This window comes from Symphalangus syndactylus, chromosome 4 (assembly GCF_028878055.3).
Source record: "Symphalangus syndactylus isolate Jambi chromosome 4, NHGRI_mSymSyn1-v2.1_pri, whole genome shotgun sequence".
Lineage (NCBI taxonomy): Eukaryota > Metazoa > Chordata > Mammalia > Primates > Hylobatidae > Symphalangus > Symphalangus syndactylus.
Window position 1 is genome coordinate 61759678 of NC_072426.2, and position 19043 is coordinate 61778720.

The window sequence follows — 19043 nt, forward strand, 5'->3', positions numbered from 1 at the left end:
GCGTTCCAGAAGTCCAAGGTGAAGCTGTAACCCACTCCTCCTCTTCCTGGAGCTTAACTTGGCAAGTGCCTCCTGATCAGACCTCTATTCATTTGGAGTCCTCCCTATGGGCTCTAAATGAATCCCTGTTCAATCAACAATGCCTAGGTTTATGTACACAGAGGGGCTAAGGCCTGCTCTGCAAAAGCATCCTCAAGTTGGAGTTTCTGTCACATTTTTCTTCGGAGGTTGCCTTTTAAGAAGACCATTAAGAAATTAAAGACACCCAAACTAGTTTTGGCATAAAGGGGAATGTATTGATGGACATGAGGATGGGAAATGCAGACAGTCCTCATGTGGGATTAGAACAAGGAAATGGAAAGCTGTTAGTGGAAGCCTGCCTCTCTTTCTTTCTCTCTCTCCACAGTCCGATTTATTCATTCCATTAAGACTTGAATGCCTACTATGTGTCAGGCACCATGCTAGGTAGGTGTGGCGAGAGTACCCACAGATGTAAATGAAACAGACAAGGTCTGCTTCATTTCTCTCTGTAGACCATCTTTATCTGATCTATTTACAATGGCTTTGCATGACCTCTCGACTCAAGCATTTAACAGAAACTAACTCAGTTGCAGCGTCCTTAGTTTAAAGATAAAATCTTAGCACAACGCATGGCTTGTTCCTTCCAGCATTTAATCAGGTGTACAACAAAGGGGCTTGAAGCAGGGAGGTTTGCATGGACAATCTCAAGTCAAGGAAAAATAAATTATGTAAAAATGGGATGTTGGGAAGGAAAAACTGACTGGTGAAAGAGATGATGATCATCTCTACTGCAAAGACTTTCAAAGATAAAGGGATGATGAAGGTTTCCATAAGCTTGAGGAAAGAAGGGGAAAGAGCCCTAGGAAGGCCAGGCACTCATGCTGAGGTAGGAAAGGCTTTGATGGCTCAGCCAGAGACACCAGTTTGAGTGTGAGGGGAGGCTTTGAGTAAGGCACTGCTCGCTCACACAGCCTCTCACCCGGGGCCTTAGGGAAGCCTGGGTGAAACACCTTGGGAGGGTAGAAGGGACAGAAGAAAAGAGGGGAATTATAAATCTTAAAACAAGGCCTTCCCTGGAGTGCCTGAAAAACTCATAGTTGCTTAAAAACTCAAATCATTTAAGGTTGCCTGAAACATTTGTGAACCCTGGAGGCAATCAATCTCCAATTATGAGAGCAGCAGATGGAGGGCAGAGATACTACAGCAGTGGCTCACGAAGACTGGAAGGCATCCAGGAAAAAGGGGGGCAGGGAGGCTAAAAGTTGAGATGTGTGATAACAAAACTCTGTATGATTGCCCCTTAAGTTTTATAGACACGAGGGCTACTGTGGTCAGGATAAGGAGTATTTACAATTACCAATGTAAATGTGAACTCTACTCACCAGTCTGGACTTTGAATTTGAATGTCCTAAATATGCCTTAAGTCCCTCACTTCTAATACCATCACAAAATATTTCAGCTTAATTCCTGCCCTTCAAGGGAATCTTGAGAGGATACGATATTTCATTTGCTTAACTATACATTTCTAAGGAATTGTTTAAGTCTGACCAAATTTATTCATATGATCTACTTTGATTTGTAGTTCAATTTACAATTTTGGGGAAAAAAATCATGGCTGGTAAATGGGAATAGTGTCTAACGTTTTCAAAGAAATTTGGTACGTGCCAAAAGGCTGCATATATAAAGAGCTGTGATTACATAATGCTGATTTAGGGAGATAGGTGCATTACCTTAGATTATTTGAACTTCATCAGTGATTACTTTGTATAATGAGTCCTAGATTAATTTTCCATGAAGTAATGTGCTTAGATATTTTATTATAAAGCCAAGTAGCCTACAGTGTCTTAGCTTTTGTTATTCTTCTGATTTTTCCTCCTTATCAGGTCTGAAATTTGAAACTATTCCCTCAAGGGATTCACTCTATTTGCCCCCCCACTTTTTTTTTTGGTTCCTCAGTGACTCTCCTTCTTCTCATTAATTAATTAATTTGCTTCAACAAATATTTATTGAACCCCTCTGATGTTCCAGGGTAACTACAATTCTTACTTTCACAGAATATTTTTGGGACAGACAATCTACCACAAGCTCTGGGCATCTCTGCAAGTTCTTGCAGTGTGTGTCAAGAATGAGAGATCAGGCCGGGCACAGTGGCTCACGCTTGTAATCCCAGCACTTTGGGAGGCTGAGGTGGGCAGATCACGAGGTCAGGAGATCGAGACCACGGTGAAACCCCGTCTCTACTAAAAATACAAAAAATTAGCCGGGCGTGGTGGCGGGCGCCTGTAGTCCCAGCTACTCGGAGAGGCTGAGGCAGGAGAATGGCGTGAACCTGGGAGGCGGAGCTTGCAGTGAGCCGAGATTGCGCCACTGCACTCCAGCCTGGGTGACAGAGCGAGACTCCGTCTCAAAAAAAGAAAAAAAAAAGAATGAGAGATCAGGCCTGGTGCAGTAGCTAACACCTGTAATTCCAACATTTTTGGGAGGCTGAGGCAGGATGATCATTTGAAGCCACGAGTTTGAAACCAGCCTGGGCACATAGCGAGAACCTTATATAAAATAAAAATAAAAATAAAAATAAAAATAAAAATATTAGCCTGTAGTGGTGGCACACACCTGTAGTATTAGCAACTCAGGATGCTGAGAGGGAGGATTTTTTGTGTCCAAGAGTTTGAAGTCGCAGTGAATTACGATTGTGCCACTGCACTCCATCCAGGGCAATACAGTTAGACCCTGTCTGAAAAAACAAAAACAAAACAAAACAAAACAAAAAAACAAACAAAAAACGCCAGGCCAACCTCTCCTTACCTGGGAATTTATTAGAATTTGCAGCATTTTTGAGGAATGAGGTCATGTCTCTCACTGGGACAAAGAGCAGGCTTTTTTTTTTTTTTTTTTTTTTCTGAGATGGAGTCTCGCTCTTTCACCCAGGCTGGAGAGCAGTAGCATGATCTCGGCTCACTGCAAGCTCCGCCCCCCAGGTTCACACCATTCTCCTGCCTCAGCCTCCCGAGTAGCTGGGACTACAGGCGCCCGCCACCACGCCCGGCTAATTTTTTGTATTTTTAGTAGAGATGGGGTTTCACCGTGTTAGCCAGGATGGTCTCGATCTCCTGACCTCGTGATCCGCCCGCCTTGGCCTCCCAAAGTGCTGGGATTACAGGCCTGAGCAACCATGCCTGGCCAAGAGCAGACTTTTTATAAAAGCAGTGGGCTCCCTAAGCCCAGTGTTCCTTGGCTGCAATACAGACAAACCCACTGACTGCATACACAGCATCTACTGGCCCACTCACTACTACTCCAGTGGGACTTGGAGGACATGAGGAGCAGATGTCAGCATGATGTTCATGCTGCTTGATGTACTATGGGTACTAAAACCTTTTGTCTCTGACTCAGGAGTTTCATGTCTTCTGCCAAAATCCATGAAATAACAGGCTAGCTCATTAGCTTATAAGGAGAGTAGAAGCAAATTACAGACCCTGACAAACTTAATATTTTCCAAGAATTGCATCACTCCTAGATGAGCCTCTCACAGAGTAAAATTGTATGTAATTTCCTAAATATTCATCTTAACTGAAATAGGATAAAGGCAGAAATGGCAACTTTATTTGACGTACATTTATTTTTTGTGTGTTCTATGTTGTCCAAAATGTATAGCCTGCATATTACCAATTCCATGCTCTTCAAAAAAATCAAATTCTTAAAGATTAAGATTTGTGGCAATTTTCTTCCAATAATGCAAATTAACCAAAATTTTCTGGATACCTGCTATGTGCCAGGATCTGTAAGGCAATATAAGGATGAATTAGACACAGTTCTAGAATTTTAGGGCTTAGGGTTTACTAGAGATGACAGGCAAATACGTCTGAATAAAAGACTGAATCTGCTCAGATATAGTTAAATTCCAAGCAAAGAATGGGCAAAGAATGATTGTGATTTGTAGTTTAATTTACCATTTTTAGGAAAAAAATAATGATTTTTTATTCAGGGAAAGGAGGTTTAGTTAAGTTACGCTTTGTTTAGGAGACCGACTAGGACATTGAAAGATGGGTAGGACTCCAGCCAGTGGAAGTGAAAGGGGTAGGGTCTGAGGAGGAGGCGTGGATGGCGGTGTGAAGAGATGCACATCAGACAGATGTGGTGAGATGTGGGGCACAGCAAGAGCGAAGACACAGAGGGACCTTGTAGAAAGTGACTGGGGTCAGCAGGAAGTCCAAGTTCTCAGGGGTGGCTGTGGCTGGGCTGATGACTGAGACAGACTTTAATCAAGTTTAGGTGCTCAGGGAGGCATGGGGCATTTTAACACTTTACGTTGGCAAAGTATTTTATTGCTGTATAGCAATTACTCAAATACTCCTTAGTAATGTTATTTCCATGAATCTGTTAATTTTACCTTATCTATTTTATTTATTTTTAAAGGAAATAAATGACATAAATGGGTATTAAGAACTTAAGTTGTTCTTGAGTCCTATTTCAATTTCACTCAATTTCCCCTTTTTGATTTGAGGCCAAACTCATTGATCTGGGGCCCTGTGGTAGATTGTTTCCTATTTTTTGTTTTTCTCCATTGTAACTAATGAATTAATTATGCAGCTTTGTTTAATATCTGTCTTCCTCACTATAATTTAAACTCCAACAAGGCAGGAAATGAGTTTGTTTTGTTCCCTTCTATAACCTCAGTACCTTGAATAACTCCTAGCACATAGTAGGTGCTCAAAAAATATTTGTTGTTGTTAAATGTTTATAAAAGCTAAATCCGGGTAACCTATCTTGTTGACTAATCCTATGCATTGCTTACTGTTGATACGTTGGGAATATTTCTTTTTATTTCAGGGATATCTGTAGTGTTCAAAGAAGGTAAGATGCCTTTTGTCATCTCTAAACTATTAAATTCTCTGCCTACATTCTTGAAGTGACAAGAACAACATGCTTAATTTTAATTCATACTATTGTCTCTTTGAAATAATGTAAAATTTTTAGAATATCTCTTAATGTTGATTCTCATCAGTCTTACCAGAAATTTCCACAAAATTTGCTTTATAAGTACATTATCAAATTATCTGAAAATTCTGTGACAATGTTTACGTCAAAGCTTCTGGCCCATAAAATAAGCCAATCTGGGTGTTAATGAGGATGCCAACACCAACAAATGTTTGCCGTCATTCACATCAACCCTCATCTTGACGGTTTTCTGCAATTTCTGACAGTAAGTTGGTTCTTCTTTCTAGTGCCTCACTGCCGCCCTCTACTGGTGGCACTTATCAGCACAGGTATAAGCAATTTCACTTTTAACTATGTTTATACTTATTAATGAAAACAAATGTGACACTCTACAGAACAGGTCTAAATAAATTATAAGACTTAGTAATGGCCTGTAAAAATGGAAAATTTTGTGGAACATTAAAATAGCAGTGCATATTATGCAACTGACAAATACTCATATTTGAATTTCATTTCAGTAAAGATCCATTAATATTTTTGAATTTTGTCTTAGTAAAAAACTCACTAATCCACTGTCCCAAAATCTATGATGATTCAATATAGCAATGATTAAAATTATAGTTGTACGCAAATACATGGAAATTAAATAACCTGCTCCTGAATGATTGTTGGGTCAACAATAAAATCAAGGTGGAAATTTAAAAATTCTTTGAACAGAATGATAACAGTGACACAACCTCCAAAACCTTTGGGATACAGCAAAGGTAGTGCTAAGAGGAAAGTTCATAACATTAAATACCTACATGAAAACGTCTGAAAGAACACAAATAGACAATCTAAGATCATACTTCAAGGAGCTAGAGAAACAAGAACAAACCAAACCCAAACTCAGCAGAAGAAAAGAAATAACAAAGATCAGAGCAGAACTAAATGAAATTGAAACAAAAAATACAAAAGATAAATGAAATGAAAAGCTGGTTCTTCGAAAAGTTAAATAAAATTGAGAGACCATTAGTGAGATTAACCAAGAAAAGAAAAGAGAAGATTCAAGTAAGCTCAATTAGAAAAGAAACAGGTGATATTGGCTGGGCGCGGTGGCTCACGCCTGTAATCCTAGCACTTTGGGAGGCCTAGGCGGGAGGATCATGAGGTCAGGAGGTCGAGACCATCCTGGCTAACACAGTGAAACCCCGTCTCTACTGAAAATACAAAAAAATTAGCTGGACGTGGTGACAGGCGCCTGTAGTCCCAGCTACTGGGGAGGCTGAGGCAGAAGAATGGCGTGAACCTGGGAGGTGGAGCTTGCAGTTAGCCGAGATCACGCCACTGCACTCCAGCCTGGGTGACAGAGCCAGCCTCTGTATCAGAAAAAAAAAAAAAAAAAAGAAACGGGTGATATTACAACCAATATCACAGAAATACAAAGGATCATTCAAGGCTACTGAAAACCTTTACACACATGAACTAGAAGACCTAGAGGAGATTAATACATTTCTGGAAATATACAACCCTCCTAGATTAAACCAGGAAGAAATAGAAACTCTGAACAGACCAATAACAAGGAGTGAGATTGAAATGGTAACTAAAAACCTACCAATAAAAAAAGTTCAGGACCAGATGAATTCACAGTTGAATTATATCAGACATTTAAAGAAGAATGGTACCAATCCTATTGAAACTATTCCAAAAGATAAAGAGAGAATCCTCCCTAAATCATTCTATAAAGTCAATATCATCCTAACATCAAAACCGGGAAAGGACATAACAAAAAAAGAAAACTACAGGCCAACACTCCTGATGAACATAGATGCAAAAATCCTGAACAAAATACTAGCTAACAGAATCCAACAGCATATAAAAAAGATAATCGACCATGATAAAGTGGGTTTCATACCAGGGATGCAGGGATAGTTTAACATCTGCAAGGCAATAAATGTGATACACCACATAAACAGAATTAAAAATAAAAATCACATGATCATATCAATAGATGCAGAAAAAGCATTTGACAAAATCCAGAATCTCTTTATAATTAAAACCCTCAACAAAATTGGCATAGAAGGGGCATACCATAAGGTAATAAAAGCCATTTGTGACAAACCTATAGTCAACGTCATACTGAATGGGGAAAAGTTGAAAGCATTCTCCCTGAGAACTGGAACAAGACAAGGATGCCCACTTTCACAACTTCTATTCAACATAGCATTGGAAGTCCTAGCCAGAGCAATTAGATAAGAAAAAGAAATAAAGAGCATCCAAATTGGTAATGAGGAAGTCAAACTGTGACTGTTTGCTGATGACATGATCGTATACCTAGAAAACTCTAAGGATTCATCCAAAAAGCTCCTAGAACTGGTAAATGAATTAAGTAAAGTTTCAGGATACAAAATTAATGTACACAAATCAGTAGCTCTGCTATACATCAACAGTGACCAAGCTCAGATTCAAATCAAGAACTCAACCCCTTTTAAAATAGCTGCAAAAAAACCAAAATACTTAGGAATATACTTAACCGAGGAGGTGAAAAACCTCTACAAGGAAGACTACAAAATACTGCTGAAAGAAATGATAGATGACACAAACAAATGGAAACACATCCCATGCTCATGGATGGATAGAATCAATATTGTGAAAATAACCACACTGCCAAAAGCAATCTACAAATTCAATGCAATTCCCATCAAAGTACCACCATCATTTTTCACAGAATTAGAAAAAATAATTCTAAAATTCATATGGAACCAGAAAAGAGCCAGCATAGCCAAAGCAAGACTAAGCAAAAAGAACAAATCTATAGGCATCACACTTCCTGACTATAAGGCCATAGTCACCAAAGCAGAATGGTATTGGTATAAAAATAGACATGTAGTCATTTTAGAATGACTAAATATATAAGAGAAATACTGTTCATGCAAAAGAGCCTTATCTATTAAATGGCCCATGGGTCCATAACTTGCAAACAATGATGGTCCTGAACATGTACATGACCCCAAAGTCTTTGGTCATGTTCTCTTGTCTTCTTCCTTACTCTCAGCACACACCCTATAGGCAACAAAGCTGCCAACCTCACCTCATAAATATGGTCTTTGCTTCTCAGTCTCTCTTCTTGCTGCCTGTTTCAGGCTTTCTCCCTGTTTAGTTTGGACCACTAGCCTCCAGGCTGGTCTTCCTGCCACTTGTCTCTTTCCCAGTTCCCATTCTTTATGCTTCATGTGCTGCCCGGATAGGTTCTTAGAAAGCAGAACTGACTGTGTTACTTTCCTAGTTAGAAACTCCTGGCTCATTGTTGCCTATAGGATGAAACCCAAACTCCTGAACTTGGCGTGGAGGGTTCAAGTTGCCATGCTCAGCACTACCTGCCATCAGTGTAGCTTCTGCCACTGTGAACTTGCCCTTAGTACTCTGGAATGGTGTCCCTAGGACTCTGTTTTCAACTGTATGGCAGAGTCTAACATCATGCTCTGTCATAATTCAGTTACTTAACTGTCTTCCAGTTGACTGTGACTTCTGTGGGTGACCACAGTGTCTCACTCATTTTTTTCATCTCAACGTCTCATGCTGTGACTAGCACACTGTAGAAGCTGTGTGAATGGACACATGAATGAATGAATGTTCCTCTCCCCATTTTTATCTAATAAACTCATCAGTTTTCAAGTCTTAGGTTATAAAGGTGCTTCTCTAAAGACTTTCTTGACTCTAATATGGCAGAATTAATTGCTGTCATGGTAGTTAAGCAACCTGGAGGAGTGAAAAGGATATGAGCTTCGGAGGCAAATGACCCTGGGCTAATCACTTAGCCTTGACACTCACTATCTGTGTCACCTTCAATAAGTAGCTCAGCTTTTCTGAAATGAACATTAGTTTCCTCATCTTTAAATGGAGTTAACACCACTTCCTCATAGGACTGATGCAAAGATTAAATACGCAAGTAAAAGTTCATGACACATGAAAATTTCATTAAATTTCAGCATTTATTTCCTTTCCCGGAGGGTGAAGACCCTATTTAATTCATACCTAGGTTCCCAGAACTTCAGAAACTGTAGAGATTCAGTAAATGTTTGTTGAGTAAATAAATGATTCCCAGAGTTGTAATTAGTCAAAAGTAGTGTAAGTATATACTTTAAAAAGGTCGTTTAAACTAATACAATTGTTTACTAATTCCTTTCTACTCACTTAGTATAAATATCACATCCTAATACTCTGACATATCTTGAATCAAATTCTTCTCATTTTTATGATTATAGTATCTAAAGCATACACACGTCTTGTGGTTTGAGGCATATTTTCAGACCTTTCAATTACACTTCCCTCTGTACATTTCCTTTATGTAGTCACTGTAAAGTATGTTTGTGCAGTGTTTGGACAATAAGTAACATTTATTTTGTAATGGTATATATATGTAACAATTTTAAGTAAGATGAAGCAAAATATAAAATTTTTCATACAGTGTAATAGCAACTCTGTAAAAAATCATCAAAAACCACTGACATTTTCTTCCAGAAGTAGAAAAATCTATCCTAAAATTTATATAGAATCTCAAGGGACTTTGAATAGCTAAAACAATTTTGAAAAAAAGGAAAATTGGAGGACTTACACTTCCTGATTTCAAAACTTACAATGAAGCTATAGTAATCCAAACAGTAGTATAGATCATCGATGTATAAGAAGCCCAGAAATAAACCATCATATATAGGGTCACATGATTTCCAACAAGAGTGCCAAGACCATCCAATGAGGAAAGAACAGTTTTTTCCAACAAACGGTATCACGAAAACTGTATATCCACATACAGAAGAATGAAGTGGGACCCTTACTTTACAACACCACATACAAAAATTAACTCATAATGGATCAAAGACACAAATGTAAGAGTTAGAATTGGAAGAACACATAGGAGGAAGGCTTCATGAAATAGGGTTTGGTAATTTTTTTATATGAAATGGAAAGCACAAGCAACAAAATAAATAATAGATAAATTAGACTATATGAAAATTGAAAACTTTGGACATCAAAGGGCACAATCAGCAGAGTGAAAAGGAAACCTATGAAATGAGAAAAAATATTTGCAAATCATGGAGCTGACAATGAGTTAATATCCAGAGTATATAAAGAACAACTGTAACTCAACAACAAAAAAATCAAACATGGGCAAAGCATTAGCATTTGAAACTATAATTTTGGAAACTAAAAGTTAAGTTAATTTGGATCTGTTATTTGATTCATCCACTAAAGTTTATTGTTGTTGTTTAAAGTGCTTATCAGCATAATGATAAATGTCATGCACATTTGTGAAGAAACATCCTTTTTGGTCCCTTTTGGAAATGGGAGGCATTCCTTGATCTTTATGAATGACAGGTTACTGTTTTGCCTTACTTAATGTAGTGGAATAAAGCAGACAAAGCTTGAAAAAAAATGGGCAAAGTTTGAATAGACATTTCTCCAAAGAAGATATACAAATGGCCAATAAGTACAGAAAAAGTCCCCAATATCACTAATCATTACAGAAATGCAGATCAAAAGCACAATGAGATACTACCTCACACCCATTAAGATGGCTACCATGAAAAAATCAGAAAATAACATGTTGGAAAGGATGTGGAGAAATCAGAACTCTTATGCAGTATTGTCACTGTACGGCAGTTCCTCAGAAAGTTAAAAATAGAATGACCATATGATCTAGTAATTGTACTTCTATATACACCCAAAAGAATTGAAAGCAGGAACTCAAGGAGATATTTGTATACCCATGTCCATTACATGATTAGTAATAGCCAAAATATGGAAGCAGTCCACGGAATGGATGAATGGAGAAACAAAGTTGGTATGTACATGCAATAAAATATTATTCCACCTTAAAAAGGAGGGCAATTCTGACATATGGATGAACCTTGAGGACATTATGTTGAGTGAAGGAAGCCGGTCACAAAAGGACAAATACAGCATGATATCACTTATATGAAGTGCCTAGAGTAGTCACATTGATAGACACAGAAAGGAGAATGGTGTTTGCCAGGGGCTGGGGAAGAGAGAAATGGGAGTTACTGTTTACTGGATGCAGAGTTTCAAATTTGTGAGATAAAAAAGAGTTCTGTGGATGGATGGTAGTTACTGCAGTGCAACAATGAGAGTGTACTTAATGCCACTGAAATGTGCACTTAAAATCGTTCAGATGGTACATTTTGTATTATGTGTATTTTACCACAATTTTAAAAAATTATTGAAGAATGATCAGAAGGAAATACAATAAAATGTGGAATGTTTGCCTCTAAAGTGGTACTTTTCTATTATTTTCCTCTTTTTTTCCTTTTTTCTACAATGACTACATATTGCTATGTAGTTAGGAAAAAATAACTTAATTCAAAAGTTTCATATGAAAACTTACCCAAAGTTTCAGTTCATTAGATTTCAATCCATTCCTGATTTAGAAGAACTTCCTAGTTAAGAAAAAGACATAAAAACAGAGGACTTTGTTATAAGAAGAAGGAATAATCTCTACTCTATTTCTTGCATTATGTCACAAGCATTGTTGCATGCTTGCTATTTGAAACATCGGATAAGGGAACAGGAAGGTCAAGTTCCTGAGTTGCAAATGAGTGCAGAGAAGTTACAATTGTATCATCACTGTTCATCACTTTAGATATAAAAGGAAGAGGAATGTCACATCAAGGGAGACCAGATCCTGTCCAGAGTGCTTGACTGGGGACAAATCTCTTTTGGTTTCCTCCCTCCCTTAAATAGGGGAAAGGGCTTCAAATTTCTCCTTAAACTTCAACCATAAAGGAGAGAAAACTCACCATCAGAGGATCAAACTGTCAGTGGTGGTCATATCTGATAATTTTATTATGCATGAAATAAAAGGACTTTGCTGAAAAACCTCTGGGGTTGATATCTTATCTCCTGGAGTTCTGAAACTTTCATCCACTGACTTTAAAAAAGTCTATTTACTACTTTTGGGGCCTGCCAGAAAAATGGGAATCCCCCAGTTATTTATACAAAAATGTTGCTAAAGAAGTTTGCAATAATAATTACTACTTTATTGTATATTAAAATGACAATGTGGCCGGGCACAGTGTCTTGCACCTGTAATCCCAGCACTGGGAGGCTGAGGCAGGCGGATCACGTGAGGTCAAGAGTTCAAGACCAGTCTGGCCAAAACATGGCGAAACCTTGTCTCTACTAAAAATACAAAATTAGCCAGGTGTGGTGGCACATGCCTGTAATCCCAGCTACTCAGGAGGCTGAGGCAGGAGAATCGTTTGAATCCAGGAAGCGGAAGTTGCAGTGAGCCGAGATCAGGCCACTGCACTCCAGCCTGAGCAACAGAGCGAGACTGTCTCAAAAAAAAAAAAAAAAAAAGGCAATGGATTACTCTTCCCAGTAATTTACATTTTTCAACTCTCCTATAACCCTCTCAAACACCAGCTTATTCTCCTACAGCCCCTAAACCACCATCCTAGGTAAAGGTCTCCTGTTCTTAACTGCCACTTATGAACCTTGCTTTCACACACTCCTATCCCCTGCTTTGGAATTCATGTCACCAGATTCTATTATCCCACTGCCCTTCATTGTTGCTATCAGCTGCCAGTTCTCAGGGCATTTTGGCTCCTGGATCACTTGGTCTCTTCAAACCACTCTTATTCTTGGATATTTCAATAATCATGTGATGATCCAGGACTCTCCATTCCTTGAAATCCTTTCTTCCAAAGATGTTGTCCTTGACACAACCTCAGTCATTCACTTCCATGGTCATACAGCCTAAATTTTGTTATCATCGATCACAGCAACTCTTCCAGATTTTCAAATTCATGAATCTCTCTCGCTATTCACTACTACCCATCTTGTCCCCTTTTAGTCTCCAAAATCCAACAATCCTAAAATCCCACTGGGACCTCTACGGATCCTACTCCTGAACCCTTACTGTACTTTTATGATCCGTTTACCTTCTGCTCACTTAGGTGACTATTTCACGCTGTCTCTTCTTCCTCCACCCTCATCCTCATCAGATGAGGACTTCCACAGGCTCCCACTCCCTTCTATGAATCTAATGGCAGCTGCATCCCATACTCTGTCTTCCCTTCTTCTATCAGAGAGGGACCACCCATGCTCTTATCTAAAACCAAGCACTCCATTTGGGCACTAAGTCCACCTGTGTTTCTATTCAAGGGCAGCAGCATTTCTCTCCTCTTCCTCTCTCAATCTTTTACATCATCAAGCTTTTGCTCTCCTTTGGCTCATTCCTATCTGTTTACAAATAGGCCATTATTTCTTGCATTTTAGAAGACAAATCTCTTCATCTCACTTTCATCAGTAGTTATTGTCTTTTTTAGCAAAATTCCTTGAAAGAATTGTCTCTACTTGAGCTTCCAACCTCTCTCTTCCCATTCTCTTTTAAATGCATCCTAATTAGACTTTTGTCCCATTATGCCACTGAAACTAATTTTGCCAAAGTCACTGATCAACTCCATGTTGCTAAATCTAGCTGTCAATTCTTCTTATGATTACTTTTTTTGAGATGGAAGTCTCCCTCTGTCACCCAGGCTGGAGTGCAATGAGGCAATCTTGACTCACTGCAACCTCCAACTCCCAGGTTCAAGCGATTCTTGTGCCTCAGCCTCTCAAGTAGCTGGTATTACAGGCATTTGCCACCACATCCAACTAATTTTTGTATTTTTAGTAGAGATGGGTTTTCATCATGTTGGCCAGTCTGGTCTCGAACTCCTGACCTCAAGTGATTCACCTGCCCCGGCCTCCCAAACTGTTGAGATTACAGGCGTGAGCCACCATGCCCGGCCTCCAGCAGTCCATTCTTACTCCTTATCTTAGTTGACCTGCCAAAAACATGTGACATAGAGCCTCCCTCCTCTGCTGTGTTCCAGGAAACCATACTCTCTTGGTTTTCCTCCTGTATTACGGATCACTTCTTAGTCTTTTTGGCTGGTTCCTCCTCTTCTTCTAGATCTCTTGATGTTGGAGTATGCAAACGCTCAGTCTCAAACTATCTTCCTTTCTCCATCTAAACCTATTCCTCGGTGATTTCATTCAGTTCATGGTTGTAAATACCACATATTTATTGGTAATCATCAAATTCCTATCTCCAGCCCAAACTTCACCTTAAACTTCAGATGCATATTTTCAACTGTAACTTGATATCTGCACTTGAGTTCACATTGAACCCCTGGTTGGCCTTTGTTAATGACTGAACCTTGTCAGCAGAGTGAAATGAAGGCCAACTCTTGATGAGCTGGGCATTCAAAAGAGGCTGAATAGGAGCAGTTGGGGTTACCGGAAGGGCCATGCCTTGTGGAAGGAACTTGGCTGGAAGGAAATCCTTGGTTTCCTCTTGTTCACTTTCAATTTGTGCATGGGCAGCTGTAGTCTTAACAAGGTTTTCTTCTGACAACTATGACTTGGGGGGATAACTGTGTTGAGACACTGTGGGACTTCTGAAACCTGTCTGTTGCATAATAACTAAGGCTTTTCTGTTCTTTCACTGTGACTTCTTTTTTCACACACAATAACTACTGGCTTGCAAACGAAAGGTATTATCAGCCTATTCAATGTTTCCAGATTTCTGACAAGGGCTAGATAAAGAAGTATTTAAATCATTAAAATCTTAAAGAGTCTCTGTGCTGTATTTGTCTTTAATATATTTTTAAGAATCTAGGCCAGGAGCGGTGGCTCACGCCTGTAATCCCAGCACTTTGGGAGGCCGAAGTGGGCAGATCAAGAGGTTAGGAGATCGAGACCATCCTGGCTAACATGGTGAAACCCCGTCTCTACCAAAAATACAAAAAATTAGCTGGGTGTGGTGGCGGGCACCTGTAGTCCCAGCTACTCGCGAGGCTGAGGAGGAGAATGGCATGAACCCGGGAGTCGGAGCTTGCAGTGAGCCGAGATCGCGCCACTGCACTCCAGCCTGGGCGACAGAGCAAGACTCCATCTCAAAAAAAAAAAAAGAATCTAGATTTTTAAAACATTGTATCATTAGAAAGCAAAACAGTGTTATTGTAAAAAAAATTTGGAGAAAAATAATATATAAAAGAACATAAGAATTATCTATGATCTCACTAAGAAATAAGCACTATGAATATTTTATTATTTTTTCTTTGTATAGCTATAGTATTTATAATGAAGTTTTAAAAAGTATAAGTTTTCAAAATTTGACTAAGTATTCTTTGTCTGACTACGATTGACCAGTCTTTGTGCCTCTAGATTGAGATGCCCAGGTGTACTCAGAAATGATTTGGAAAAACACTGTGACCCCCTGTGTGTATTTTGGTGTGTGTGCTTCCTCTCACTCATGTTACAGTTAACTTGGTAATGTTTCTACATGTGCTATCTTCTGTTTTTCTTTCAGCCTTGCTTTAAAGCTGGACATCCTCACCACTCTGCCTGCCCCAACCTACTTAACACAAATGACTAACCCCGATAGCCAAGCATCATCAGTGAGTGCTAACCTTTATCAAAACCCTTTCCTAGAAAAAATCTCTGATATCTTGGTATTGGGCAGTCATGGTGCAGTTGACAGCCAGAAGGAGGGAGTGGGGTAAGGCTAGAGCCTCCCCTGGAGCTGGCTGTGAAAGTCAGGAAGGCATCTTGAAGGACACACAGAGCTTCAGGTCCTTGGGAGAGTTTGCTCTGGCAAGTGTGTCATCTTAGGCAAAGTAGATCTAAACAGACAATTGGCAGTTCTGGTAACCAGCAGGGTTAGAATGGATTAAGTGCGCAACCTGAGGTAGAGAGATGGAGTCATGCTAACAGCCTAGCATAGCAAGGAAGTAGAAATAGTAATCATTACCATTTATTGAGTAAATATTGCTATCAATAATAGTCAACTCATAAAACTGTAGTGAGTATTAAGATAATGTATATAAGCATTGTAACAGAAAGGCTGACACACAGAACATGCTTAACAAATACTTATTGAAGAATAATGCATGCCACTTATTGTTATTAACTATCATTATTCAGCACTGGTGAACAGATGAGAGTGTCATTTAGGGTGGGGGAAGGGTGCTGCTTCCTTACATCTTTAAACACTGCCTGCTCATAAATATCCTCCACCCTATGATCTATTCACTTCTTGGTGGATCCCAACCACACAGTAAGTCTCCTGCTTCCAAGTGAGTGCTTTTTTGTATTCATTGCACACTAGGTAACCTGGGTTCTAATCCTGACTCCATCACAAACCAGCTACGTGTGAACTTGTGCAAGTCACCTTTCCCTGCTAGACCTCAGTTTCCTCCTTTCTAAAGTTGGGGATTTTTGTTAAAGTCTTTAAAGTCCCTTTCAATTCTATGATTCTGTAGTGCTACTTCTGCCCTCCCGAAGTTCAGCAGCAAGTGACCAAGGATCAGTGCCAGCCTGGTCTGCTACAGTAGGATATACATAGCACTTAATAATGGCTACTGTTTGTTTTTATCAAGCATTGCTATAAGGGTCTTAATATATTAACTCATTTAATTATCCAAAAAAACTTAAGGAAAATGGACATTGTTATCCTCATGTTATGGATGAGAAAATTAAGGCCCTTAGTGATTAACTTGGTCATGGCCAAAAAGCAAGGAAGAGACAAAGCTGATACTAACACAAGCAGTCAATGTATCATATTAAAAGCATCCTGTACTACAGGTTCCCATTTACACGTGGTAAAGGTAACCTAGATCAGGTGTCATTTTGAATAGATAGTAAAGTCTTGTTTTTAAATAACCTGATAGAACAAGAGCAAAAACTTGGCCATGCTGTGGACAACTTGCTTTAAAACACACACCTGCTGATACAGAATCTATGGTATTCATTTTGGGACTCTTTAAATATATTTAAATGGAGCAAATATTCAGGGTGTGTTGTTTTGTTATGTAACACCAAATCAAAGGAGGCATCTGGAAGGATCTGGAGCCTCTCAAATGTTACAACCTTCTACCATCTCTAGTTGAGTAGGTGTTATTATATACTTATGAGAAAATAGATGCAGTTCTCCAAGTGTTATGTTGATGAATTTATGAATTAATTTTTCAATTTAACCCTTGGGGAAAATTTCCTTTGTGAGCTAGAGAGTTTTAACAGTGGTCTCATTCAAAGAAAAAAAATTGAGCAGGACAGTAGAGATCCATGAAATTTTATTTATTTAGCAAATCTGTATTGTCCACCTACAATGTGTCATGCATTGGGCTAGGTACTGGGAATTCAGAGATAAAAAGATATAGTCTTTATTTTCAAAAAGAGCTAGTTGTGTACAGAGATGAAGAAGAAATCATCACAATTTATTTCAATAAGTTATTGAGTAGAGAAAATCTCTGGGTCCTAAGAAATGGCTAACCTAACAGGACAAAGTGGCCACTGACTTTAGTAGAAAGCAGTCATGTAAGTCAAGTCTTCCCAGGGTTAGTGATGCTTGAGCTGGGTCTTAGAAATAAAATAGGCCACAAAGGAAGGAAATGGTCTTGCAAGGAGGAAAAGTAATAGTGGTGACAAGAGTATGGCATGGTTGGGAAAGAACAAGTAGCTTGACACTACTGAAGTTTAGCTTCATCTGGGGTATTGGAGAGGAATAAAAGATGTGGCTGGAAGGTGGCCGAATAGGAACAGCTCCAGTCTACAGCTCCCAGTGTGTGCGATACAGAAGATGGGTGATTTCTGCATTTCCAACTGAGCAAACAGCACACCAGGAGATTATATCCCGTGCCTGGCTCGGAGGGTCCCACACCCATGGAGCCTCACTCATTGATAGCACAGCAGTCTGAGACCAAACTGCAGGGTGGCAGCGAGGCTGGGGGAGGGGCACCCACCATTGCTGAGGCTTGAGTAGGTAAACAAAGCAGCCTGGACGCTCAAACTGGGTGGAGCCCACCGCAGCTCAAGAAGGCCTGCCTGCCTCTGTAGACTCTACCTCTGGAGGCAGGGCATAGCCAAACAAAAGGCAGCAGAAACCTCTGCAGACTTAAATGTCCCTGTCTGACAGCTTTAAAGAGAGTAGTGGTTGTCCCAGCATGGAGTTTGAGATCTGAGAACGGACAGACTACCTGCTCAAGTGGGTCCCTGACCCCTGAGTAGCCTAACTGGGAGGCACCCTACAGTAGCGGCAGACTGACACCTCACATGGCCGGGTACCCCTCTGAGACGAAGCTTCCAGAGGAATGATCAGGTAGTAATATCTGCTGTTCAGCAATATTTGCTGTTCTGCAGCCTCGGCTGCTGTTACCCAGGCAAACAGCGTCTGGAGTGGTCCTCCAGCAAACTCCAACAGATCTGCAGCCGAGGGTCCTGATTGTTAGAAGGAAAACTAACAAACAGAAAGGACATCCACACCAAAAACCCATCTGTACATCACCATCATCAAAGACCAAAGGTAGACAAAACCACAAAGATGGGGAAAAAACGGAGCAAAAAGCTGAAAATTCTAAAAATCAGAGTGCCTCTCCACCTCCAAAACAACGCAGCTCCTCACCAGCAACGGAATAAAGCTGGACAGAGAATGACTTTGACGAGTCCAGAGGAGAAGCCTTCAGATGATCAAACTTCTCTGAGCTAAAGGAGGAAGTTCGAACCCATTGCAAAGAAGCTAAAAACCTTGAAAAAAGATTAGACGAATGGCTAACTAGAATAACCAGTGTAGAGAAGTTCTTAAATGACCTGATGGAGCTGAAAACCATGGCACGAGAACTACGTGACGAATGCACAAGCTTCAGTAGCTGATTTGATCAACTGGAAGAAAGGGTATCAGTGATTGAAGATCAAATGAATGACATGAAGTGAGAAGAGAAGTTTAGAGAAAAAAGAATAAAAAGAAACGAACAAAATGTCCAAGAAATATGGGACTATGTGAAAAGACCAAATCTACGTCTGATTGGTGTACCTGAGAGTGATGGGGAGAATGGAACCAAGTTGGAAAACACTCTGCAGGATATTACCCAGGACAACTTCCCCAACCTAGCAAGGCAGGCCAACATTCAAATTCAGGAAATACAGAGAAAGCCACAAAGATACTCTTTGAGGAGAGCAACTCCAAGACACATAATTGTCAGATTCACCAAAGTTGAAATGAAGGAAAAAATTTTAAGGGCAGCCAGAGAGAAAGGTCGGCT

At 39.7% G+C, this 19043-nt stretch overlaps 1 protein-coding gene across 16 annotated transcripts in view; it reads right to left on the reverse strand.

Annotated features, from left to right (window-relative positions):
* Positions 1–19043, reverse strand: part of ALPK1 (alpha kinase 1) — a 158556-nt gene that overhangs the window by 117477 nt on the left and 22036 nt on the right. For 13 of the 16 annotated variants that reach the window (XM_063637990.1, XM_055274850.2, XM_055274853.2 and 10 more), the window contains exon 2: positions 11342–11393. The exons of the other annotated variants lie outside the window; for them this stretch is intronic. The gene's annotated coding sequence lies outside the window, so the exon portion shown is untranslated. The remainder of the gene's footprint in view (positions 1–11341; positions 11394–19043) is intronic. 16 annotated transcript variants of the gene reach the window in all.